General features: G+C 42.8%; 1 protein-coding gene across 2 annotated transcripts in view; it reads left to right on the forward strand.

Annotated features, from left to right (window-relative positions):
• Positions 1 to 27,172, forward strand: part of LOC125453359 (LIM and senescent cell antigen-like-containing domain protein 1) — a 123,654-nt gene that overhangs the window by 7,222 nt on the left and 89,260 nt on the right. Inside the window, exon 1 of one of the 2 annotated variants that reach the window (XM_048532829.2) lies at positions 16,208 to 16,329. The exons of the other annotated variant lie outside the window; for it this stretch is intronic. The gene's annotated coding sequence lies outside the window, so the exon portion shown is untranslated. Of the gene's footprint in view, positions 1 to 16,207; positions 16,330 to 27,172 lie in introns of those variants that run through there. 2 annotated transcript variants of the gene reach the window in all.

The raw sequence follows: 27,172 nt of genomic DNA on the forward strand, positions 1-27,172 counted from the left end.
AGAGGAGATGATACAGGCTAACTTATTGCCACAGTGGTGCTCTGTTATACTGTGTAAGAAAAGTCACCTGAGCTGTACTGATCAGGATTTACCAACTGTACATCCTGGCTGTCCTGGTTTCCAATGAAATTCATGAGTTTTGTGCCATGTGCACTGATCATTATTGATCATTAACTGACATTGAATAGTATATTTCTATAGATATTGCAAAACCCAGCCAGGCTCTGTAGCGTATCAAAACCATTGGTGTTCACCACTGACACAGTAATCTTGATTCTGTTTGCCTACTTTTTTTGTCTATAATCCTTGGTTGCCCCTTTTCCTGAGTGACCTGTCTAACCTACTGTTGAGTACTGATGTAGTCTCTGCTTCAATTGAAATTTTGCTAATCTATTCCACAAACAATATTTGTATATTTTGGCTTCAAATAATCATGTCTTTCTTAACTCTCTCTTGTATATTTTTCTCCTTTTTTTTTGTTGCCCTAAGCATAGAAACAAATTGTTTCCATCAACTCTGGTGTGTACCTTCATAATTTCAAAGACAACCATCAAATCATCCTCTGTTTTTGCTGGAACAGAAGAGAATAATCATGGTTTTGTAAATCGTTTTTATATCTTCTTGTGCCAGATAGCATACTCTTAAATCAGTACTGTACCCTGACCCTTGCTTCATCGTTGTGTTCCTCACCTATATAGGTATAGGCATGCTGCATGTTTCCATACATCCTCTTCTCTGAATTCAGGTCCCTGCCATATATACCTTCTCCTACGATCGCTGCATGTGTATCCAACCACAATGTGCTGTCAAATCCATGGTACAACACAAAATGACATTGAAGTTGGTTGGCTCACTGAGCTGGTGTGTCGTTCCACAGACGTTTCGCTACTGTGCTTAGTAACTTCCTCAGTGCGGCTTCTGATGAAGCATCGGTGTGCTTTCCCGCCTGGTTTTTAAACTCTGGGATCCGTTGCGATGGATTGCCTCACTTCCGGGTTTCCTCCGTAATGGAATGTAGACGGGGTCAAGTTCAATGTGTTTATTAACACCATGTTTCGTGGACTGCCATGCTTCCACGAATTCTCGTGCTTGTCTCTGCCTAGCCTGTCCCAGGATCGTTGTCCCAGTCGAAGTGGTGGCTCTCCTTGTCCATGTGGATTGAGATGAGTGAGTATTGGTCATGTCTTTTTGTAGCCAGTTGGTGTTTGTGTACTCTTGTTAGTTTCCTTCCTGTTTGTGTGATGTAGTGTTTCTTGCAGGTGACTTTGGCCCTGTCCATGGTGGGGAGTGGGTCCTTGTCGTAGCGTTGATGCGGGTTTGTGTGCCACTCTGATGCCCAGGCATCATGAAGCCTTGTGGTGAGTTCTGAAGTGTTGCTGATGTAGGGTAGTGTGATGAGTATGTCGGGGCGTGTAGAATCTTTTTGATGCTGTTGCCATAGGCATCTCCTGACTCAGTTCTTTGGATATCCATTATCCTTGAACACTTGGAAGAGGCATTCCCCCTTCTCTTGGCGTAGTTCTATGTTGCTGCAGTGTGTTGTTGCCCTTTTAAATAGTGTTCACCTGCAGCTTCATTTGTGTGTGAGTGTTGGGATGGTTACTATTGAAGTTCAATACCTGGTCTGTGTGTGTGGCACAAGACCCCAGGGTTTAAAATCCAGGCGGAAAAACACACCGACGCTTCATCAGAGGCCGCACTGAGCATGTTACCAAGCACAGTAACGAAACATCTGCGGAACAACAAACCAGCTTGGCGAGCTAACCAACCTCAAGACCCACAGCCCGAGCTGCAGATCTACTCCAAAACTTTAAATGGCATTGATTTTTGTGAACCTACTGAGATAGTCCTGCCATTGTAATTGCTGTTGAAGATTACGTTCCATGTTCCCAAATGCTGTAATCCATAGAAGCCTAATCCATGAGTGCCCAACTTCACTTGTAGACATGGGATACTAAAGTGTACAATAAATGAACTTGCCGGTACAGTGTATAAAAGTTGATTTCAGTGTACACGGTAACCACTAACAAGAACTAACTGCCAACATTTTCTTTCCATACAATAAATCAAAAGGATGCTTTATTTCCTCTGGATACAGTGTGATGCTTGAGGAATTGATCTGTGCGAGATACTTTTTTTTTGTTCCCAATATTCTTACCCCCTCCTGCTAAAGTCATTGATTTCTTCCAGTTCACTCCAGTATTTCATCAAACATTCTTTTTCACGATTGAATCGCATAGTGGAGACATTATTACCAAGCCCAGTTCAGTGCTTGTCAAATATGTATAATGTGTTCAGGATTAATTACATGGCAATTGGGACTGAAACACCAATGATTAGAACTCCAGTTGACATTCCAGGTGTGCTTTACCTATTTGGCACCTGTGGAGATCAAAACTGCAACCGTACTGATTGTTTGTTCCTTTGCCATGTAATGAACTCTGACATATGAACATATAGGCATACAAACACCCTAATTGGGAGCAAGCCTACTCAATCCCTCTTGCTTGTTCTGCCATTTAAAAAAATCAACCCATATACCCACCGACCAGACAATCATTAACACAGTTAAGAAGTTATCTGCCACTGACTTGAAAGCTTTCAGTGACCCTGAGGTTGTTGGCTTGCTCACAGAGCTGGCTGGTTATTGTACAGATGTTTCACCACCATGCTAGTTAACAGTATCAGTGCAGCCTCTGATGAAGTGATGTAGTTCTACTCTGCTTAGTATATATATGATCTAGTCTGTTAAGGTGGGTTGTGTCATTTCTGCTTCTGTTCTACTTGGGTTTGTATATGGCTATAACATTTCACCAGGATCAGTTTTGAGAGAGGAGGAAGAGAACAATCAACTTCCATTTCTAGATGTCAGGATAGAACAAATGACCAACAGGGAGTTCCAAACCACAGTATACAGGAAGGCAACCCACACTGACCAAATCCTCAACTTCCACAGCAATCATTCCAATGTCTTCAAACAAATCTGTGTTAGGACACTATTCACACAGGCCACAACTCACTGCAACACACAAGAACTACATAAGAAGGAGGAAGAGCACCTATGCAAGGTCTTTGCTAACAACAGATGTCCCAACAATTTCATCTGCAGGTGCCTACTAGGTAGACAACGCCAAAAGGACACAGTATGCCCCAATACATTGGCCACACTACTCCATATCAGAACTGATAACAAGATTCCTGCAACCACTAGGAATCATGGTAGCACACAACCCACAGCCACACTATTACAAACACTCACGAGGACCAAAGACCACATACCCATGACATGCAGAACCAATGTAGTTTACAAATTACCTTGCAGTTACTGCAACAAACATTACGTTGGCCACACTGGAAGGAAACTAGCCATCAGGATACATGAAGGCCATCAATTTAACTGGGACAGTGTGACCATCTGAGGTGAAGCCAACCAAAGACACATGTGGGAATTCCTGGAGGCCTGGTTTTCAACCCATAATGCGATCGGCAAACGTGGAATTAGACCCCATATTCAACCAATGCAGAAAGAAACCAGAAAGGGCACAACCCAACTTAACAGACCAGATCATATAAATACCAAGTGGAGTAGAACAATGTAGCTTCATCGGAGGCTGCACTGATGATGTTACCTAGCGTCGTGACTAGATGTCTGTATGATAACCAGCCAGCTCGGCAAGTGAGCCAACAACCCCAATCACAACCCGAGCTACAGATCTTTGCAAGAAGCTTTCAATGAACCTGTCTCCTCCATTCTCTTGGGACATGAGTTCAAAAGATCCCCACCACCTGACAGAGAAACAAAATCCCCGTCATCTTTGAGTTATATGGGAGCCCCCTTTATTTGTAAATGCTCCCCCCTAGCCTGGGTCTTTCCCACAAGGGGGAATATTCTTTCCGCATCTACTCCATCAATGCTCCTTAAGATTTTATAATTTTCTAATATCATCACCCATTTTTCTTAAGTCGTGTCTTTATCTACTGGACTTAGCTAACTTTTCACCATATTGTAACACCCAACCTAGCTGAGTTGAATAATTCATTTTGAATTTTTATTGATATGAGTAAGTATTTTAAAATAGATAAGTACTTTCTGACGTATTAAAGACATGGTTTGTGTAGTTATTTATGCAAAAATGAATTCAGCACTTTGAGCCTTTTTATAAATACATAAGAATTTTAGCTGAACAATAAACTGTTTGTCAGTGAGGCAATAAATAAGATATTTTGAACACTCATTTTGGTGTCTAAATAGTAGCCATCATTGTGGCTCTCACGTCACATGTTTAGAGTTTGGGAAAATCCATTATGAACTTTTTGAGGAATAAAACATTGTTACATTTTTTTCGAAGTAATTTCACAATCATGATCTCACTGGACTTGTTTAAGCTTGTTTAAAAGTTACTGCAGCATCACTTTAAATCGATATCATGTACTAAACATAGGATTCCTTTTGTGTTTATGTTCTTAATTCCTGTAGAAACTAACATTATGTCCTGGAAAATGTTATACACATCCTGGATTTTTGATCTGGACAAATTTACTTGATCTTCAATGCCACACTTGCCGCTTAGTCTGTTTGGTACTGTTACTCATTGCTGTTCGCTTAAGAGTTTCAGCATTTTGGCTAAATGATGATGGTATTATTTCCAACTGCAGGGCATTATGATGGTAATGGTGAAGAAATGGTCACAGGCAAAGTCCATGATTGTGTCTAACTAGTACAAAGTAACTATCCAAATAAAGACCAAAATTACAATGCTGAACTGTTCGGGTTACAGAGCAACTATTGCCCTCAAGCTGTAGTGCACTTCTCGGGTCTGACATCATACTGCATTAAACTCTGGTCACCAAGGTACGTAAATGAGTTTTAGGGGTGGGTGATAGTTCAGCGAAGATTGATTCCCATAGGACAATCCCATCAGCAAGTCAGTTTTTCGAAAAACCTGGGCCTTTCAGGATTTAAAGGTGGCAACCATATAGAGAGATAAGACTAAATGGTGAAGCAAAGATTGAAAAAATTTGCTTCAAAGTAAACCAAGAAAATTCAACAAGGAAGCATGCATTCAGGTAAACCGGCAAAGTTAGGACTGATTATTGGGAAATTTGTTACAAGATTAATTCTGGGATTAATTTTGTAGATGGAACAGTGAATTCTGAAGCCCTTGAATTACTTGAGAAATCAGTAGAGACCAAGATGTGGAGGTGAGGGATGGATGTTGAGGAACATACTGGGTCTCTCTAAAATGAAGAGCTAATCTGGATAGAAATAACCATCTTTATCTGTGGAATTTGAGAAATTTCAAGTGGTCAACAGTTGTGGATATTCTACAGAGCTGTACAAAAAGAAACTAATTGATGCATGGTTTGAGTTTCTAAAAGCCTTTAAATCAGCAAGTTCAAAGATATACCTTAGTATGCACATTTTGATAATTTTCTTTGCATTTTGACATGATAATAGTGGTAAATTTTTGTGGTTTTTCTTCAGCCCTGCACAAGGTCATGATTTGAGTCTAAGTATGCAGCAGGATAGACTGTCAAATTGCAGTTACAGCTTTGATGTGACACTGTGCCAGCAAGGGAATCATTACGTGTGGTAGCCTAACTTATTAAAATGTTCAGTGCACCAAAAACTGGGATTGAAATTCTTACATAGTTTGTTGTGCTGAGCTTTCACTGAGCAGGAAGAGAAAACACAACTCCTAGATAAGCTTTACTAAAATACTTGTAAGTTGCTTGACAAAAGTTTTTTTTTGTTTTAAAAATTCATAAGTAGAGCTGGAACGTTTTCATGTTGCAGTGGATTAATTGACTAAGTGAATCGTCAGTACTCAATCATGTAATCTTAAAATAAAGACTTTTATTGGTGAAATTCTGAAAACTTTACAATTCTAGATTGCAATTTGGGTCATTTTTTTCAATTGTTGGTACTTGTTTAAATTGGAGTGGGCTTAAATAGCAAACATGGACAAAAGAACTGAATTTCATGGCAATGTGAGAATGCCTGACATTGACATCTTGGCAGCATTGACTAAATGTTGTATCAAGGAACCCTAGCAGAATTGATGCCAGTGGGACCTGACCATGAGGAGGGGTCTTGTGGTGATCATGGTGGAGGAGGACTTCCTTGGTTGGGTAAGATTTAGCATGGGAGAATTATCTTAGTTATCGTGACATATAGGTTATCGTCTGGTTTTTCAGAATGCTTGTCAACATGAGGGAAGTATACAGTGAGATCTCTTACATATTCAGTCCTGTAAAATACTCAAATTAGTGTCCAAACTTGGATTTGAGAAGGACATAACATTCTGAGTAAACTAAGAATTTCCACAGTTTTGCAAACGATTGTGAGAATAATATGGAATTTAGCACAGCTTTAAAAGGGAAAAGCAATTATGGGGGGGGGGGGGTAGTATTTTGTATTTGGGAGAAACAAATTTAGATGAGGTCAGTGCTTGCCATCAACTAAAGGAAGACACAGCTATGAAAGAGATGGAAGTTTAAAGGTAATAATTGAATCTTTGCCTTTGTATCCTAGCCAAAAAAAACTAAAGCAAGAGAAATATTCTCCAAGAATTTGGTATTAGTGAATTGGGCTGTTGAAAGAAGGATTTTTTTTGTGGAGAAGAGAGAATTACAAGTTTCTGGAAGGAACTTTGATGCGGTAGGGAGATATCTTTTTCAGATATGTGATCAGGACTGGAAACCCTAGATTTGATCCTGAGAATTAAAACTTAACCATTTAGTTTTAGATGTATTCTACCTGGGATTCCTCAGCAGGGTCCTCCTGTGGTGATCCTGTTTAGTTACCTACAAATCCATGAACCCAGCAGTGAAAATGACCTTTGTATGCTTTTACAACAGCCAGTGTTCTGTGATTTAAATGTTTGTGTACAGCCAACCTCATTGAAAGCTGTGGTGAAAAGCTAAATATTTAGCAAGGTGTAGGAATGAGATGACAGTTGCTGGATGAGGTGTATAGAGAAAATGAATAAAAGCCTAGGGTCGGACTGTGGGCCAATAAGAAATGAGAACAGACATTGCCATTCATTTTTTCGAGCTTGCTCTGCCATTCAGTAGGATCATGGCTGATCCACCATTCATCGCATCCACTTTGCTGCATCTTCTCCTGGGTTTGGGGGTCCCTGATCTAACAGGTAGCAGGGTTTGTAGCTGTGGTGAGGGTGTGAGGTTGGTGGGAGTTGCTGCATGATGTGTGTGCTGTTTGCTGTAGCTACCAGTCAGGGGATTGATGGGTAGGGGAAGGGGTGAATAATTGGAATGGAATGTCACATCGGACCAGGGAAGGGTGCTGTGTTTTGAATAGGTGGCAGTTGCGTTGGAGTTGCAATGTTTAGCTGGAGAATTCAATGGTGAGTTGGGGGACTACTTTAAGAATAGTTACTCAAGAATTAGAGTAGGTTTTTAATCCTGTAATTGTTCCTGAGCAATTACTTAAACTAATAGGAACCCTGTGGCATTGACTTTAAGGACCTTTCAAAGAAGGTTCCAGGTATTAGCTCAATTGGATGAAAGCTTGGTTTGCAGTACAGAGTGAGGCCAACAGCGTGGGTTCAATTCCACTACCAGCTGGTGATTCTCCGGTTAAACCTCCACCAGCCATGTCCCTCTAGCAAGTTAGAAACCCCAATGGACTCTGGGAATATGACAACTGTGGCTTTAGTCTCAACATTTGTCCCGTCACAAAGGGAAAATTTCAGTGGAGTACCTAAGAGACACTAAGCAGAAAGTGTCTGTTTAGCCCAAATAATGCAACTCGTGTTTTCCCCATCCTGTTTAAATATGTCTTCAATATCTCTTTCTTCATTCAGCTATCCATTCCAAGCTTGAATGTTGATTTTTTTTATTTTGCTTCACCTGCTCACCTTGAAGGTTAATACCGTGAGCGTGTAGAGCTCCATGTAAGGAAGATTCTTTTGTTCTCCATTCTAAAAGATTTGAAGGCAATCTCGTAACTTTAACAATCTTATTCCAGATTCTACTACTGTTTCCATCTACCCTATCATATCCTTTCATAATTTTAAGCGCTTGTATCATAACACTCTGCAAGCTCTATCATTGTAATGAAAAAAGGGACAATTTTTCACACCAACTTTGTATTGATACTTGAATGTCCAGTCAAATCTGTGCTGTACATCCTTTGAGCTTTAATATCCTACCCATTAGTTAGAGCCCAGTATTATGCACAGTATTTTGAGACCTTATTGCAGCTTTCTATAGGGTCGTCATTAGTTCATGACTTAGGCATAATTGAACATTTTTATATATATAAAATATTATTCACAACATTACTAAATTTCTCTTAAATAAACACACCGAATTGTGGACGCTGGAAATCTGAAACAAAAACACAGTATGCTGGAGAAACACAGCAGACCTGGCAGTATCTGTTGAAAGTTAAAGAGCTAATGTTTCGAGTCAAGTGACTTGTTTGTCAAACCTGTGTTTCTGTCATTGTTTTGCCACCTTGTTTCACTTTGGCTGGTTAAGCCATTGGATATGTTTTCCAAATATTGAGCAATATGTTATAAATTCCATCACCAAATGTGCAATTTATGGAGGTTTTAAACCACGCACTTGTTGAAGCCCAAGATAAACACATGAACAAAAGATTTTTGTTACATTGCTTGCTGATCTAGCAGAAAAATGAATAAACTAAATCCATTTGGAAATTCCCTTTTCTAATGTATATTCTTAGTTATTATTCCTTTTGAAGTTCTGGTCTGTAAGGGATCTGGAGTGTTTACTTTTGACTGGTTTGTATTTTAGTTTGGAGAAGAGAGTGAGGTTGGGAGCTTGTTAAGAATGTATATTTCAAATGGGGTTTCCCAAAAGCAGTGAACACTACTGAACATTGTACCATCCTGCTTGCCTTGCCCAAAATGTTGGGTTAGGCTATACATGTTGTAAAATCCACATTGTTAAATGCAACAGTTTATCCTTCAGTAGTTTAATGACAGCACCATTTAAACAGAGCATTCCTCAGTATAATCCAGAAGCTGTAACTTTTCAAGACTGAAACACAGGAGACACCCATTTAAATGCTGCAGGCAATGCAAACAAAAGCCACAAGTCAATATTTCCTGTTGAAGCTTTGTGTTATGAAGAAATATTGAGAAATTTGGGGATTGCAGCTTGGAAAGGAAGTATCTGGAAAGTGGTCAGCATCATGATAGTTAAGGGAATGGAAATGATGCCTCTAGAATATGAGTTGAAATTAATTGGAGTATGAGACAGCACAACACTTGTGCAGGTGACACTAAAATTGGAGGTGTAGTGGATGGCAAAGGAGCTTACTTCAGAATATAACGGATCTTGATCAGATGAGCTAATGGGCTGAGGAGTGGCAGGTGGAATTGAATTTAGATCAATGTGAAGTGCTGCATTTTGAAAAGGCACATCAGAGCAGGACTTAAAGTTAAGTTCCTGGGGAGTGTTGCTGAACAGAGAGACCTTGGAGTGCAGGTTCATAGTTCCTTGGAGTTACAGATAGATACGATGGTGAAGAAGGCGCTTGGTAAGCTTGTCTTTGTTGGCCAGTGCATTGAGTCTCGGAGTTGGGAGGTCATGTTATGGCTGTATGGGACATTAGTTAGGCCACTAGTGGAGTATTGCGTGCAGTTCTGGTCTTCCAGGTGTAGGAATGATGTTGTGAAACTAGAAAGGGTTCAGAAAAGATTTACAAGTATTTTGCCAGGATTGGAGGGTTTTGAACTATTAGAACGTAGAACATAGAACAGTACAACACAGAACAGGCCCTTCAGCCCAAGATGTTGTGCCGACCATTGATCCTCATGTATGCACCCTCAAATTTCTGTGACCATATGCATGTCCAGCAGTCTCTTAAATGACCCCAATGACCTGGCTTCCACAACTGCTGCTGGCAACGCATTCCATGCTCTCTCAACTCCGTGTAAAGAACCCGCCTCGAACATCCCCTCTATACTTTCCTCCAACCAGCTTAAAACTATGACCCCTCGTGCTAGCCATTTCTGCCCTGGGAAATAGTCTCTTGCTATCAACTCTATCTATGCCTCTCATTATCTTTGTATAGCTCAATTAGGTCTCCTCTCCTCCTCCTCCTTTTCTCCAATGAAAAGAGACCGAGCTCAGTCAAACTCTCTTCATAAGATAAGCCCTCCAGTCCAGGCAGCATCCTGGTAAACCTCCTCTGAACCCTCTCCAAAGCATCCACATCTTTCCTATAATAGGGCGACCAGAACTGGACGCAGTATTCCAAGTGCAGTCTAACCAAGTTTTATAGAGCTGCAACAAGATCTCAGGACTCTTAAACTCAATCCCCCTGTTAATGAAAGCCAAAACACCATATGCTTTCTTAACAACCCTGTCCACTTGGGTGGCCATTTTAAGGGATCTATGTATCTGCACACCAAGATCCCTCTGTTCCTCCACACTGCCAAGAATCCTATCCTTAATCCTGTGCTCAGCTTTCAAATTCGACCTTCCAAAATGCATCACGTCGCATTTATCCAGGTTGAACTCCATCTGCCACCTCTCAGCCCATCTCTGCATCCTGTCAATGTCCCGCTGCAGCCTACAACAGCCCTCTATACTGTCAACGACCCCTCCAACCTTTGTGTCATCTGCATACTTGCTGACCCATCCTTCAATCCCCTCATCCAAGTCATTAATAAAAATTACAAACAGTAGAGGCCCAAGGACAGAGCCCTGTGGAACCCCACTCACCACTGATTTCCAGGCAGAATATTTTCCTTCTACTACCACTCGCTGTCTTCTGTTGGCCAGCCAATTCTGTATCCAGGCAGCTAAGTTCCCCTGTATGCCATTCCTCCTGACCTTCTGAATGAACCTACCATGGGGAACCTTATCAAATGCCTTACTGAAGTCCATATACACCACATCCACAGCTCGACCATCATCATCAACTTTTCTAGTCACATCCTCAAAAAACTCTAAGGTTTGTGAGGCATGACCTACCCCTCACAAAGCCGTGTTGACTGTATTTGATCAAGCCGTGCTCTTCCAGATGGTCATAAATCCTATCCCTCAGAATCCTTTCTAACACCTTGCAGACGACAGACGTGAGACTTGCTGGTCTGTAATTTCTGGGGATTTCCCTATTTCCTTGAAGAGAGGAATTACATTTGCCTCTCCAGTCCTCAGGTACGACTCCAGTGGAGAGCGAGGATGCAAAGATCTTCGCAAGTGGCAAAGCAATTGCATTTCTCGCTTCCCAAACCAGCCAAGGACAAATCTGTTCCGGGCCTGGCAACTTGTCAGTCTTAATGTTTGACAAAATTTTCAGCACATCAGCTTCCTCTATCTCTATCCGTTCCAGCATGCACACCTGCTCTTCAAAGGTTTCATTCACTACAAACTTTGTTTCTTTCGTAAAGACAGAAGCAAAAAACTCATTTAGGGCTTCCCCTACCTCCTCAGACTCCACACACAAGTTCCCTATGCTATCCCTGATCGGCCCTACTCTTTCTTTGACCATTCTCTTATTCCTCACGTAAGTGTAAAATGCCTTTGTGTTTTCCCTAATTCGTTCTGCCAAGCCTTTCTCGTGCCCCCTCCTGGCTCTCCTCTGACCATTTTTGAGCTCCTTCCTTGCCTGCCTGTAATCCTCTCTAGCTGAACTTGACCCTAGCTTCCTCCACCTTATGTAAGCTACCTTCTTCCTTTTCTCAAGAAGCTCCACCGCTCTCGTCATCCAAGGTTCCTTTATCTTACCCCTTCTTGCCTGTCTCGGAGGGACATATTTACTCATCACTCGCAACAACTGTTCCTTAAACAGTCTCCACATGTCTATAGTTCCCTTACCATGGAACAACTGCTCCCAGTCCATCCTTCCTAACTAATGTCTAATCGCGTCATAGTTTCCACTTCCCCAAATAAATATCCTCCCATTTTGCCTAATCCTCTCCTTCTCCATAGCTATGTAGAATGTGAGGCAGTTATGGTCATATCACCAAAATGCTCTCCCACCACAAGATCTGATACCTGCCCCGGCTCATTTCCGAGCACCAAGTCTAAAATGGCCTCTTCCCTCGTCGGCCTGTCAACATACTGCGTTAGGAAACCCTCCTGAACACACCTTACAAAAACAGCTCCATTCAAATCTCTGCTCAAAGGAGGTTCCAATCAATATTAGGAAAGTTGAAGTCACCCACTACAACAACCCTACTGCATCCACACTTTTCCAAAATCGGTCGACCTATGCTTTCTTCAATCTCCCTGCTGCTATTGGGGGGCCTGTAGTAAACCCCTAACGAGGTGACAACTCCCTTGCTGTTCCTAATTTCCACCCACACTGACTCAGTAGGCAGATCTTCCTCGACAATGGAAGCTTCTGTAGCTGTGATACCCTCTCATTAGTAGTGCTACACCCCCTCCTCTTTTTCCTCCCTCCATGTTCTTTTTAAATGTTTTAAATATTAGGAGAGGCTAAATAGACTGGGGCTATTTTCCCTGGAGCATTGTAGGCTGAGGGATGACATTATAGAGGCTTATAAAATCATGAGGGGCATGGATACGATAAACAAGCAAGCTCTTTTCCCTGGGGTGGGAGAGTGCAAAACTAGAGGGCATAAGTTTTTAAGGCGAGAGGGGAAAGATATAAAAGGGATCTAAGGGGCAACTTTTTCGGGCAGAGCGGTGCATGTGTGGAATGAGCTGCCAGAGGAAGTGGTGAGTTCTCTCGCATCTTACTCCCAACACTTTACAACTTTGGCATACTAGTTGATCCTGAGCAAAGTTTCCGACTGTATGCCCGCTGTCTTCAAGAACCGTAGAATATCATCTGAGAACAACTACAACGTAGGAGGCTATTTGACTCATCAAATGCATGACAGCTGTTTACAAATTCTTTCCCTTCAAATACTTATCTAATTCTCCCTCAAAAGCCCCAGCTGAACTTGTCTGCATTTTTCTTTTTGGGTAGAGCATTCCAAATCATAACCGCTTACTGAATAAAACAAAAAAAAATTCTCATGTCACCTTTATTCGTTTTGCCATTCCCTTCAAATTTGTGTCCTCTAGTTTTCATCCTTGTTGCTAATGTGAACAGTTTGATTTTGTAATGTGGCTGGTCTCGGTTCCTGCCTCAGCTCACCATCTGTTCAAATCCTCACCCATAATGAGAGTTCAGACAAAATTCTGGTCTCAGCATCTTATGTTGTATTGTGTGAAAGCTATTTTATATCCCTACGCTATACATTGGTTCCCAATCTGACAATGCCTTAAATCTTTAAAAAAGACTCACCCTTTGTTTTCAAATCAAACATGACCTGCCGTCCTTTTCTCTTATCTCTAATCTCCTTCAGCCCTCAATCCTCCCTGCTTTTCAAGTTTTGGCCTCTGGCACCTCTGATTCTTTTTGTTTCCCACCTTTCACCTTGGTGTCCATGTGTTCGGCTGCATTGTCTTTATGCTCTGGGTTTCCCTTCCCAAACCACTGTCTTTATACCATTCTTTCCTCCTTTACCAGGCTTTGTAAAGCCTACATCCTTGAGCAAATGTTTATCACTTAGCATAAAATAATCCTTGTGTTGATTGGTCAAGTTTTATAAGAGCCCTGTGAATTTGTTCTTGTGTAAGCCACTATTCCAAGAAACAACATCCATAGTTCGTTTGGTTCTTGTGTAGCCCAAGACACCTATCGTGACCCTGTGGGTGTTTCAATGTGCTGACCTGTGTCAGAACTGCCTAGGAAGTTTGAACTTCTAATGGCCAATCCACTGCTTCCTTGGGACCCTCCAAAATGTCTCCGAGTCTGAGTCAGAGACATTGCATAGTTCCGAAATACTTACTTTGATTGTTACCCAGGAGTTGGGCTAGGATTTCTCTGTCTAATAATTCCTCATTGGCTGTACAACTGAACCCCCCCAAACATACTCCATTGCAATGACAATCCAACCCAACCCTTGGCCTGACTTGACTAGATACCTCCCTGTACCCCTTTTCCCTCTGTAGTGGGCAAGCTCTTGTGGTTCCTCCGTTGGAAGTTTGTATATTTTTTTAAAACATCTGTTCTATTTGTAGTTTTGTGTCCAATTGGTGACTGACACGAGCTCCCACTCTGTTGGAAGATTTAGCTATTTTGTTAAATTTGCTTTGAACACTAAGTGCCTGGTTACATTTTAATATGTTACAAGCACAATATAAATGTAACTTGTTATTGTGTTTTGAGATACCATGACAAGAAACTGAGCTGTATGAGTACTGTAGCTATGAAAAGTCAGCTAGGAATCCGGCATCAAGTATAATTCACTTCCTGACTCCGAAAGCCTGGCCACCATTTGCAAGACACATGTCAGGAGTGTGATGGAATGCTGCCACCTGCCTGGATGGGTGTAGCTTCAATAACACTAACACTAAACAAGCGTGATACCATCCTAGACAAAGCAGCCCACTTGATTGGTACCTTATCCACAACTTTCAGTCCATCCACCGCTGATGCTCAAGAGCAGCAAAATGCACTATCTACAAATACAGTGCAGAAATTCCAGCAGGGTTTCTTATTTGGCACCCCCCAAACTTATGACCAATTCCATTCAGAAGGACAAGGGCAACTAGTACATGGGAACGCCACCACCTGCAAGTTCCCCTCAAAGCCTCTCACCACTCAGATTTGGAAATATAATCGTTGTTTCTTCAGTGATTGAGTCAACGTCTTGGAACCCACTATCTAAGGGGATTGTGGGTGTATGTACACCAAATTGACTGGAGCAGTTGAAGAAGGTGGCTGATCACCAGCTTCTCAAGGGAAAGTTGGGATGCATAATAAATGCAGACTGAGAGAATAAGGCCCACATGCCATCAGTGAACTGTAAGAAAGATGTACCTGTATAGTAGTTGTAAAGGCTCTTCCATCGTGCTGTATTCTACTGTACCCCAGAAAAATGATGTTTTTTTTTTACTTGAAATGTGGGTGAATATGGCCAGAAACCTGCACTCTAATATTAAAGTGTATTGGAGCTCTAACTTGCCATGTTCTATTTTCTGAAAATCATGAATCCAGCTGTGCTTGCATCTTCATTCCTTCACCTTCAGTCAAGATGATATGGCCAACGATCGATCAGATCAGCTGTGGAATAATATGCTGACAGGTACATGAAAGGAGTCTGGCATAACTCGTTTTTTTTAATGAGGTGAAGTGCTATGTATGTATGTGGTGCATTCAAAGTATTTGTGTACGGATTCATACCAAGATCAAGAAATTACGAAATGGGGTACAGGGGATTTGAAACTGTGGCAGTTAAACCAGGAAGCTTCATAATGTCGTTATTCTGCCAGAAATAGAGTACCACTGCTTACCAGTTTGTTTGCCTGACAGTTTTGTTGTTTTTGCACTATGTGCTTCACTGCGCATTTCGCTATTATAAATATATGAACGTGTACAGGAACCTTTTACCCTTTAAATAAAGTTTCTTGGAATAGTGGTTTAAGCAAGGACCAATTCCAAATAGTCTGCACAAAATCTATTGCATTTCTTTCAAAAGAATTGAGCCAACATTCTCATTTTTCTCGTCATCACTTGCAGTAAATTTCAATACATGTATTTGAATTTGATTAATTATTTGGATGCAGATTATTGCTGTTCCGTGAATAGAGTGGGCCTGGCTAGTGTTTGATTACCAGCTAATCAGTCGTGTGTGTCTTTGGCAATCGAGTCTGTACAAGCAGCTGTAACAAAACCAAACATGGTGATGCAGTTCTCTGAGAAGTATGTTACCACCATAAAGAGAAATGAAGAAGTGTCTTCAAAGATTTGTTTAAATAAGGTCAAAGTTAAGAAAGTGACCTAAAACGTAATTTTGGGCCTTGTGAATCAGAATTGCGAAATTAAATTTTTGAAGTTTTTAAGCTTTAGAGAAAAGCTTGTGTGATCATTCTTGCAAAATGAAGGATATGTTACTATCCTAAGATTCAGGCCAGAGGTTATACAGAACAGGAAGATGATGTTGCTGTCGATAAGCATGCTTATGGTTAGAAGATTGATGTCCGGAAGGCAAAACGGTTTAGATTAAGCTTGTGTTCTTTGGCAGTAACAGTGTGACTTTTTAAATAAGTTTGAACTGGGGTGGAGGAACACTTTTTAAGAGTGGATACAAGTTGACATTTTCCATATTAGGTGGCAATGTCACAGGAGGTGGTGCTCAGTGAAGTAGGAAGTGGTTTGACACATCAGAGACTGAAGTTTTTTTTTCAAAATAACTATATTAAGTCTCGATATAACATTCAAGTAGATTTGCTGTTGTAAGTGTTGGAGCAATCATCATCCAGTGAGGAATTCTATTGCTTAAACTTGAACCTGCTGTTTGGATTGTAAGTAGTATTAAGATTTCCTTGTAGCATTTCTGTCCAATTAATACTGTACATATAAAAGGTGCAACAGGGTTAATGTTTGTAGTCTGTTTGTTTATTTCTGATCTCAGTGTGTTTGGAAATGGTGGGTGTATCAATTCTGGCACCTCAGCCGCACCCAACTACTTCCAAACACTTATGGAACTTGCTTGGAGTAATGTCACCACATTCATATGAAGACGAGAATTCTTGTCCCATGATTCTTTGTCCTGGATTTTAATCAGTAGGGGGAACTAGGGCCATGGCTTATCCTTTACTTGCAAGACAGAAGGAAAATTTAAAGAGTTACCCTGGACCACTCCTCCCCTTTTTTGTCTCTTGATCATTGCAATTTTGATACGTGGAAACAAGCAAACTTTCGCTACATTAACTAATTAGTATGAGGCTTTTTTTTGCTGCATGGTAAGAGTCCTCAGGTAGCCCCTCAAAAAAATACATACCTTTGAATTTTTATAGAAGGCATTTTCTGGTCACTACTGCACTCTCTCAATTTCTACTTCTCATTACTTAAAACGGGAAGTTAACTTTCTTTCTAATTCGAAGAGCACTGTATCCTTTAAGAAATCCTCTTGTTTGTAAACCTTAATTTTGAGAAGATTTTATTTGTTGATATAACTGCTTTTTTACAGTCTTTTGGATTTTAAATTCCCTGCTTCATTAAATATTTTGTAAAGCTCTTCTGCACATTGTTAGGTTTTCTGGCTGCAACCACTCTTATCACTTGGCTTTGCCAAAAAAAAACTTTGAGATGAGGTATGGTCTCAGGCTGTTCTGCTCCTCCATTTTATACTCAATAAGACTTCCAAATTTTGTCCTGGTCTTTTCTGCTTTGTGCATTGCATATTGCAGATCTATTAATAATCTCCATGATATCCAGTGGTATGAGTGTAAAAGTTTAATTTGTTTGTCTGAATGTCTTTTTGTAGTTTCTTTAAATGTGGCAAGGAACCTTTTATACCATCAAAACACATGACCTTTTGGAGACATCAGCATCTCAAGCACTGCTGGACATTTATCCTTACCCTTCTAAATTTTAGTGGATCTTTCTCAGCCATGTTTCTTACTGAACTTTTTTAAACCATCCTCATCATTTGAGTCTGGGTATTGCTCAAGACCTCAGTACAACACACGTTTAATTGTTAATTGATACTTCAGCATTAGTAAGCTCATGCCATAGATCTTCATTGCATCTCTACTTGCTGTCATACAGCTTCAAATTTCCGGCTGATTGTAAGAAGCAGAAAAGCAGCAGAACGCTTTGGCAGATTTTGCTTAGTGGAGCAGCCCAGCATAGTAAGGAAATTTTAAATTTTTATTTGGCATTAAAATGGAAAGCCACTTTATATAAAGTATAACAATTAATTGCTTGTTTAGGCAAGAAAAACAGGATGTTTGAGTATCATAATCTGAATGCAATTTGTGTGGAACCCAGTAAACGGCTTTAGGGACTTCAGAAATAATACGTAGAACATATAACAGAGAACAGCACAGCACACAGTACAGGCCCTTCGGCCCAAGATGTTTTGCCAACCTATTATCCTACTAAGATGAAACTACTGTACATGCCCTACATTATAGTATCATCCATGTGCCTATCCAAGAATCTCTTTAAAAGTTTCTAAAGTATCTGACTCCATTACCACTGCTCGCAGCCAATTCCACACCCCACCACTCTCTGTGTAAAGAACTTACCTCTGACATCTTCCCCCATATCTTCCTCCAATCACCTTAAAATTATGCCCCCTCGTAATAGTCGAAAACTCTGACTATCCAATCTATCAATGCGCCTCATCTTTTTGTAAACCTCTATCAAGTCACCTCCATCCTTCTTCACTCCAATGAAAAGAGCCCTGGCTCCCTCAGCCTTTCCTCATAAGATCTGCCCTCCAGTCCAGGCAGCATCCTGATAAATCTCCTCTGCACCCCCTCTAAAAGCTTCCACATCCATCCTATAATGACTTGACCAGAACTGAACAGTGTTTGTTCCAAGTGTGGTCTAACCAGTGGTTTATAGACCTGCAGCATAACCTCGCAGCTCTTAAACTCAATTCACCTGCCAATGAAAGCCAACACACCATACACCACCTTTTACAGCCCTACCAACTTGGATAGCAATTTTGAGAGATCTGTGGACGTGGACTCCAAGATCCTTCTGTTCCTCCACAATGCCAGGAATCCTGCCATTAACCCTGTAGTCTGCATTCAAATTTGACCTTCCAAAATGAATCACTTCACACTTTTTTGAGTTGAATTTTTTCTGGCATTTCTTTGCCCAGCTCTGTATCCCGTCAATGTCCCATTGCAAACTACAACAGCCCTCCACACCGTCCATAACTCCGCCAACCTTGGTGGCATCGGCAAACTTACTAACCGACACCTCCACTTCCTCATCCAAGTCATTTATAAAGATCACATAGAGCAGAGGACCCAGAACAGATCCCTGTGGAAACACCACTGGTCACCAAGCTCCAGGCTGAATACTTTCCATTGACTACCAGCCTCTCCCCTATTGGACAGCCAGTTTTGTATCCAGACAGCCAAATTTCCCAAAATCCCTGCCTCCTTCCTTTTTGAGTGACCCTACCATGGGCAACCGTTATCAAATGCCTTGCTAAAATCCATATGCACACATTCACTGCTCTACGTTCATCAATGTGTTTTATCACATCCTCAAAGAATTTAAAGCATGTGAGGCATGACCTGACTATTTCTAATCAAACTGTGCTTTCCTAAAAAATCATAAACACTATCTCTCAGAATCCTCGCCAGTAACTTGCCCACCACAGAAGTAAGACTGACCAGTCTGATATTCCCAACATTATCCCTCTTCCTTTCTTGAACACGGGAATGACATTTGCCACCCTCCAATCATCTGGTACCACTGCAATGGAGAGTGAAGATGCAAAGATCATCTCCAAAGGGGCAGCAATCCCCTCCCTCACTCCCCATAGTAACCTTGGGTATATTGCACCCGGCCCAGGGGTCTTATCTGTTCTCCTGTTTTTCAAACTTTCTAGCACATCCTCCTTTTTTAACATCAACTTGTTCGAGCAGATCTGCCTGTTTCATGCTGTCTTCACAAAAGTCAAGGTCCCTCTCACTGGTGAATACTGAAGCAAAGTATTCATTAAGGACCCCCTACCTCCTTTGGCTCCGCACACAAGTTCCCTCCCTGATTGGCCCTACCCTCATTCTGGCCATCTTTTTCTTCACATAAGTATAGAAAGCCTATGGGTTTTCCTTGATCCTACCTGCCACGGTTTTTTTCAAAGCCCCTTCCAGCTCTCCTAAGTCCATTTCTCAATTTCTTCCTGGCTACCTTGTGGACCTCCTAGAGCCCTGTCCAATCCTTGGTTCCTCAGCCTTAAGCTTCCTCCTTCCTCTTGACTAGATGTTCCATGTGCCTTGTCATCCAAGGTTCCTTCACCTTACCATCCCTTCCTTGCCTTATTGGGACAAACCTATCGCAGTACCTGTAGCAATTGCTCCCTAAGCAACCTCCACATTTCTGTCATGCACATCTAAATCTGCCCCATTTTAATTTGATGGCTATTATTGAAGAAATGATTTCTCAAAATGATTTGAGAGAGGAAGGAAACTTTCTAATATTTATCTTGATTTCAAAAAAGGTATAGAGCAACTATGGCATTGAAGGGGGCCATTTAGCACATTGGCTACCTGTAGAGAAATCCCAGTCAGTTCCATTGCCCTGCTATCTTCCTATGACCATGCATGTTTATTTCTTTCAAGTGCCCATCCAATTTCTTCTTGACATCACTAAATGTCTTTACTTGAATCACCCTCCATAAATACTTGAGATAACAAGGTGTAGAGCTGGATGAACACAGCAGGCCAAGCCGCATCCCTTCCTCTTCTTCCTCCTCCTCCTCCTCTGCTGCTTGGCCTGCTGTGTTCATCCAGCTCTACACCTTGTTATCTCAGATTCTCCAGCATTTGCAGTTTCTACTATTTCCATAAATACTTCCAGTGATTTAACCTTCACAACACTTTGGGGTAGAGAATTCCAGACACTCACGACCCTCGGGATAAAGAAATTCCTTTAATTCTTTCAGTTTTAAATGAGTGCTCCCTTATTCTGTAACTATGCTGCCAAGTTTGAGATTCACCTACCAGTGGAAATATCATCTCAACATCTACCCTCTCAAGGAATAAGGAGTCACCAAGTTGCACCTTGCTAGTGGAAGTCAGGCCTGGAATCATTATGCTAAATGAAACAGTTTTTGGAGAACACTCTTTCTCTTCCACGATGGTGAGCCTTTTAGAAAGTTGCAATTGACTTTAGAGCTTGATATTTTTAATGCTGGGTATGTTGGTTGCTGCTGGACCACTTGTCTTGCAATAGCATGTGGAATATCTTACAAAGGCACAATTGTTGATACTGCTGCAGTTCTGGGGAGTGCCTGCTGTAGGTTCTCCCACTGTCTGACGTACGTGGAGTTATTGAGGCCACTGCTGCCCAGTAAAGAATGACCTTTAGTTTCCAATTTGAAATCCTGGTCATCATACACCCTTTTTCTCCATCAGCCACTGATGCATTTTATCATCTATGTCTATTTTATTCTAGAGAAAGCTGTTAAGATATAGAAATGGTTGTTCCTTTTCAGGAGCTCACTATTGAACTTAATCAACAAAGAAGGCTTTGTGTTGTGGGAGCTGTTTGGAAAAGGAGCTTAACTTTTCAAATGTTTAGTTAGTTTCCTCATGCTGTATCCATGGGTTTGGACATATTATTTCTGTGTCTGATTCTAGACTCCTGAAGCACCTGTTCTACTCACAACTCAGTAATGGCAGTAGACAGCAGAAACACTTTAAGGAAGATCTCAAAGCATTCCTAAAGAGATTGAAATCTCTGTCAACTTACAGGGGCCTTTGTCTTCCCAAATAAACTTTCTTCATTCTGGCTGGTCACAAACCAATCAACACATCAAGAGATGTGCACAGACAACAAGTTATTTACAAGCGCACACAAGGCCCCCAGTTGATTTGTTAGTTACCTGATTGATAATGGTAAAATTATATTGATTTTAATTGGTTTGTTATTATAATAGCCTTCTAGATGATAAGCAGATGTTAGGAAGACTAGAGGAGAGTTAATCTCCTTTTGAATTTTCAACCTCTGATCTGCACCTGATACCAAAGTATTTATAGACTTGTCCACTTTGGTTTATAGTCACTGTTAACAGTGTCCTTGATTGTGGTGAGGATTCACTGGTAATGCCAGTGAATGTAAAAGGATGATGGTTTGACATGGTCATTGCTTGGAAATTGTTTTTACCACTATCCATTAAATTGTTCAAGTCTGACTATTGTTTTGCTACGTATGAACACAGGCAATTCAGTATCTGAGGAGTTGCACGTACAACTGAACATTGTGCAATGATCTAGTAACATCTCCATCTCTGACCATATGATGAAGCAGCTTTGTTTGGTCCCAGGACACTTCCCAGAGGAATTCCTAAAACCACTTCCTGAGTTTGATGTTCGACAACTGCAGTCGCCTTCCCTTTGTGCTAGGCATGATTCTAACCGGTGCACAGTTTTTAACTTCCCTATTGACTCAGCTTTGCTCAGCGTCTTTGATACCGCACTCCATCAGATGCTGCTTTGATGTTGAGGAGTCTTTCTTTCTTCGCCATTAACTCTTTTTCTTTTTTTTAATTTTGGCTATGTTTTCAGCCAAGGCTATATAAGTTCAGAAGAAGAGTGACCCTGCTGGAACCCAAACAGACCATCAGTGAGCTGCTCGTTGCTGAGAAAATGAGGCATGGTAGCATTGTCAAAAACATCTTCCATTGCTTTGCTGACGATCAAGAGCAAGTTGGTAGCTGGGGAGTGGAGTTGGTGGGGGAACTAAAAACATGACTTTTTGACTTTCCAATGCTTAATTGGTGGAAAGTTCATTTATCCAAAATTGGATATCAAATAAGCTGTATGATACTTTTGCAACAGTCAAGAAGCTTTAGGAGAACTTTTGTAAGGGAGTAGGCTGCGCAGAGGCAGGCATCCTGGACTTTGATTGCTATGAATTCCTCATGCTTGTTGATGTACTATTACATGCCTGTCAACTTTTTGAATCTATCAAGGGAAATTTAATTGTGGGGAGAGATAAATAGTGTGTTATAAAGTAATGATTAAAACTGCATCGTCCATGTTTTCTTACAGATCTCTTGTATATCTGGCTTTCATTTAAAAGTGCTTTTTCCCCTGTTTATCTGTGTGAAATTTTTCAGTGAAAGATCTGTAAAGACCTGAAATATAAATGAATATGGTTCTCAGTCAATATTGACATATGGTTTTGCGTGGCTTCTCCCTCTGAGAATTGCTGTCACTAGTGACTGAGGAGGAGAGTGAAAAATTATGGCACTGTTTATTATTTTTCCAATTGATTGAACCATCCTAGTTTCTGTGCATTCAAGATTCCCAAACATTTGATTCTGGTCACTGGGCTGGTAATCAGAAATAATAAGAGTGCTGGAGAAACTCAGCAGGTCTGGCAACATCTTTGTCTTCTCTTCAGAAGAATCATATTGGACTTGAAATTTTAACTGTTTCTGTCTGCATAGAAACTGCCAGAGTTGCTGAGTTTCTCCAGCATTCCCTGTTTTAATTTCCAATGTCCAGCATCTGCAGTATTTCACTTTCAGTTCGGTATAATCAACCTCTTTAATCACCAAGTAACGTATCGTTTTCGTAATTATTTGACAAATCATTTTAATTTGTTTCCTACTACATAATGCAACAATTCGAAAGAAAAGCCCCATTTCTTTAGTGCCTTATCGCATCCTTTATCCACCAGACAATACTGCATGTCAGAATAATTATGTTGTGAAGTGCAGGCAGTGTTGTTTCATTACCTGTGATCTTATGAGAAGTTTTTGGTCTAATTTATACTGGGCTGGATCTTGTTGGTATTAGACATGTCACAACTTGTGCCATCTGGCATTGCATTCAACTCCAATTCTGTGCTGGAATAGTGAATTGATAATAGTGTGGAGAGGGTATCTGGGACCTCTGAATGATGGGACAATTGTCACATCTTCTTAACCACTAAAACTTCAGGCAACTATTTGAACACCATATGAATTGTTGCCTTTCTGGAATGGCAAAGTTTATTAATACTGCCTTCACAATTATCATCTTAAAAATGAATCTACACTTCAATAATAAGGTTAAGTTGTCATGATGAATTTATTGGTTATTTCCTATGGCAATCCAACAAGTTCTTAAAAGATAAATGAAAGTCTTAAGGATGACCTGTTGTATGCATGAAGTGATTTATGGGGTGGTGTAAGTTGACCAGCAGTTTCTGTAGATTCACAACATATTCATTTTAACAGCCTGTACCTGCTGGCAGATTTGTGCCTTACTACCAAGGTACAGTGTTAAGTTGCTGTTATTTTTCAAACCAAGCCTGATGCATTGAAGCTAAGACTAAGCACATTTCATAGCTGTACTATTACTTTGTACAGACATACTGTAGTATATGCAGCAGAGGGCACTCTGTCACAGTATTTTACGTTTGGCTTCCAGAAAAGATTTCTACTGACCAAAGAGCACAGCTGCTGTTTTCAAGATAATAAAATGTGAGGCTGGATGAACACAGCAGGCCAAGCAGCATCTCAGGAGCACAAAAGCTGACGTTTCGGGCCTGGACCCTTCATCAGAGAGGGGGATGGGGGGAGGGAACTGGAATAAATAGGGAGAGAGGGGGAGGCGGACCGAAGATGGAGAGTAAAGAAGATAGGTGGAGAGGGTGTAGGTGGGGAGGTAGGGAGGGGATAGGTCAGTCCAGGGAAGACGGACAGGTCAAGGAGGTGGGATGAGGTTAGTAGGTAGCTGGGGGTGCGGCTTGGGGTGGGAGGAAGGGATGGGTGAGAGGAAGAACCGGTTAGGGAGGCAGAGACAGGTTGGACTGGTTTTGGGATGCAGTGGGTGGGGGGGAAGAGCTGGGCTGGTTGTGTGGTGCAGTGGACGGGAGGGGATGAACTGGGCTGGTTTAGGGATGCAGTGGGGGAAGGGGAGATTTTGAAACTGGTGAAGTCCACATTGATACCATATGGCTGCAGGGTTCCCAGGCGGAATATGAGTTGCTGTTCCTGCAACCTTCGGGTGGCATCATTGTGGCAGTGCAGGAGGCCCATGATGGACATGTCATCAAGAGAATGGGAGGGGGAGTGGAAATGGTTTGCGACTGGGAGGTGCAGTTGTTTGTTGCGAACTGAGCGGCGGTGTTCTGCAAAGCGGTCCCCAAGCCTCCGCTTGGTTTCCCCAATGTAGAGAAAGCCGCACCGGGTACAGTGGATGCAGTATATCACATTGGCAGATGTGCAGGTGAACCTCTGCTTAATGTGGAATGTCATCTTGGGGCCTGGGATGGGGGTGAGGGAGGAGGTGTGGGGACAAGTGTAGCATTTCCTGCGGTTGCAGGGGAAGGTGCCGGGTGTGGTGGGGTTGGAGGGCAGTGTGGAGCGAACAAGGGAGTCACGGAGAGAGTGGTCTCTCCGGAAAGCAGACAGGGGTGGGGATGGAAAAATGTCTTGGGTGGTGGGGTCGGATTGTAAATGGCGGAAGTGTCGGAGGATAATGCGTTGTATCCGGAGGTTGGTAGGGTGGTGTGTGAGAACGAGGGGGATCCTCTTGGGGCGGTTGTGGCGGGGGCGGGGTGTGAGGGATGTGTCGCGGGAAATGCGGGAGACGCGGTCAAGGGCGTTCTCAATCACCGTGGGGGGGAAGTTGCGGTCCTTAAAGAACTTGGACATCTGGGATGTGCGGGAGTGGAATGTCTTATCGTGGGAGCAGATGCGGCGGAGGCGGAGGAATTGGGAATAGGGGATGGAATTTTTGCAGGAGGGTGGGTGGGAGGAGGTGTATTCTAGGTAGCTGTGGGAGTCGGTGGGCTTGAAATGGACATCAGTTACAAGCTGGTTGCCTGAGATGGAGACTGAGAGGTCCAGGAAGGTGAGGGATGTGCTGGAGATGGCCCAGGTGAACTGAAGGTTGGGGTGGAAGGTGTTGGTGAAGTGGATGAACTGTTCGAGCTCCTCTGGGGAGCAAGAGGCGGCGCCGATACAGTCATCAATGTACCGGAGGAAGAGGTGGGGTTTGGGGCCTGTGTAGGTGCGGAAGATGGACTGTTCCACGTAACCTACAAAGAGGCAGGCATAGCTGGGGCCCATGCGGGTGCCCATGGCCACCCCCTTAGTCTGTAGGAAGTGGGAGGAGTCAAAAGAGAAGTTGTTGAGTGTGAGGACGAGTTCCGCTAGGCGGATGAGAGTGTCGGTGGAGGGGGCCTGGTCGGGCCTGCGGGACAGGAAGAAGCGGAGGGCCTTGAGGCCATCTCCATGCGGAATGCAGGTGTACAGGGACTGGACGTCCATGGTGAATATGAGGTGTTGGGGGCCAGGGAATTGGAAGTCCTGGAGGAGGTGGAGGGCGTGGGTGGTGTCACGGACATAGGTGGGGAGTTCCTGGACCAAAGGGGAGAAAATGGAGTCCAGATAGGTGGAGATGAGTTCGGTGGGGCAGGAGCAGGCTGAGACGATGGGTCGACCAGGGCAGGCAGGTTTGTGGATTTTGGGAAGGAGATAGAAACGGGCCGTGCGGGGTTGGGGAACAATGAGGTCTTTAAGGACCGCAACTTCCCCCCCACGGTGATTGAGAACGCCCTTGACCGCGTCTCCCGCATTTCCCGCGACACATCCCTCACACCCCGCCCCCGCCACAACCGCCCCAAGAGGATCCCCCTCGTTCTCACACACCACCCTACCAACCTCCGGATACAACGCATTATCCTCCGACACTTCCGCCATTTACAATCCGACCCCACCACCCAAGACATTTTTCCATCCCCACCCCTGTCTGCTTTCCGGAGAGACCACTCTCTCCGTGACTCCCTTGTTCGCTCCACACTGCCCTCCAACCCCACCACACCCGGCACCTTCCCCTGCAACCGCAGGAAATGCTACACTTGTCCCCACACCTCCTCCCTCACCCCCATCCCAGGCCCCAAGATGACATTCCACATTAAGCAGAGGTTCACCTGCACATCTGCCAATGTGATATACTGCATCCACTGTACCCGGTGCGGCTTTCTCTACATTGGGGAAACCAAGCGGAGGCTTGGGGACCGCTTTGCAGAACACCTCCGCTCAGTTCGCAACAAACAACTGCACCTCCCAGTCGCAAACCATTTCCACTCCCCCTCCCATTCTCTTGATGACATGTCCATCATGGGCCTCCTGCACTGCCACAATGATGCCACCCGAAGGTTGCAGGAACAGCAACTCATATTCCGCCTGGGAACCCTGCAGCCATATGGTATCAATGTGGACTTCACCAGTTTCAAAATCTCCCCTTCCCCCACTGCATCCCTAAACCAGCCCAGTTCATCCCCTCCCCCCACTGCACCACACAACCAGCCCAGCTCTTCCCCCCCACCCACTGCATCCCAAAACCAGTCCAACCTGTCTCTGCCTCCCTAACCGGTTCTTCCTCTCACCCATCCCTTCCTCCCACCCCAAGCCGCACCCCCAGCTACCTACTAACCTCATCCCACCTCCTTGACCTGTCCGTCTTCCCTGGACTGACCTATCCCCTCCCTACCTCCCCACCTACACCCTCTCCACCTATCTTCTTTACTCTCCATCTTCGGTCCGCCTCCCCCTCTCTCCCTATTTATTCCAGTTCCCTCCCCCCATCCCCCTCTCTGATGAAGGGTCCAGGCCCGAAACGTCAGCTTTTGTGCTCCTGAGATGCTGCTTGGCCTGCTGTGTTCATCCAGCCT

The sequence above is a fragment of the Stegostoma tigrinum genome, chromosome 6 (assembly GCF_030684315.1).
Source record: "Stegostoma tigrinum isolate sSteTig4 chromosome 6, sSteTig4.hap1, whole genome shotgun sequence".
Taxonomy (NCBI): Eukaryota; Metazoa; Chordata; class Chondrichthyes; order Orectolobiformes; family Stegostomatidae; genus Stegostoma; species Stegostoma tigrinum.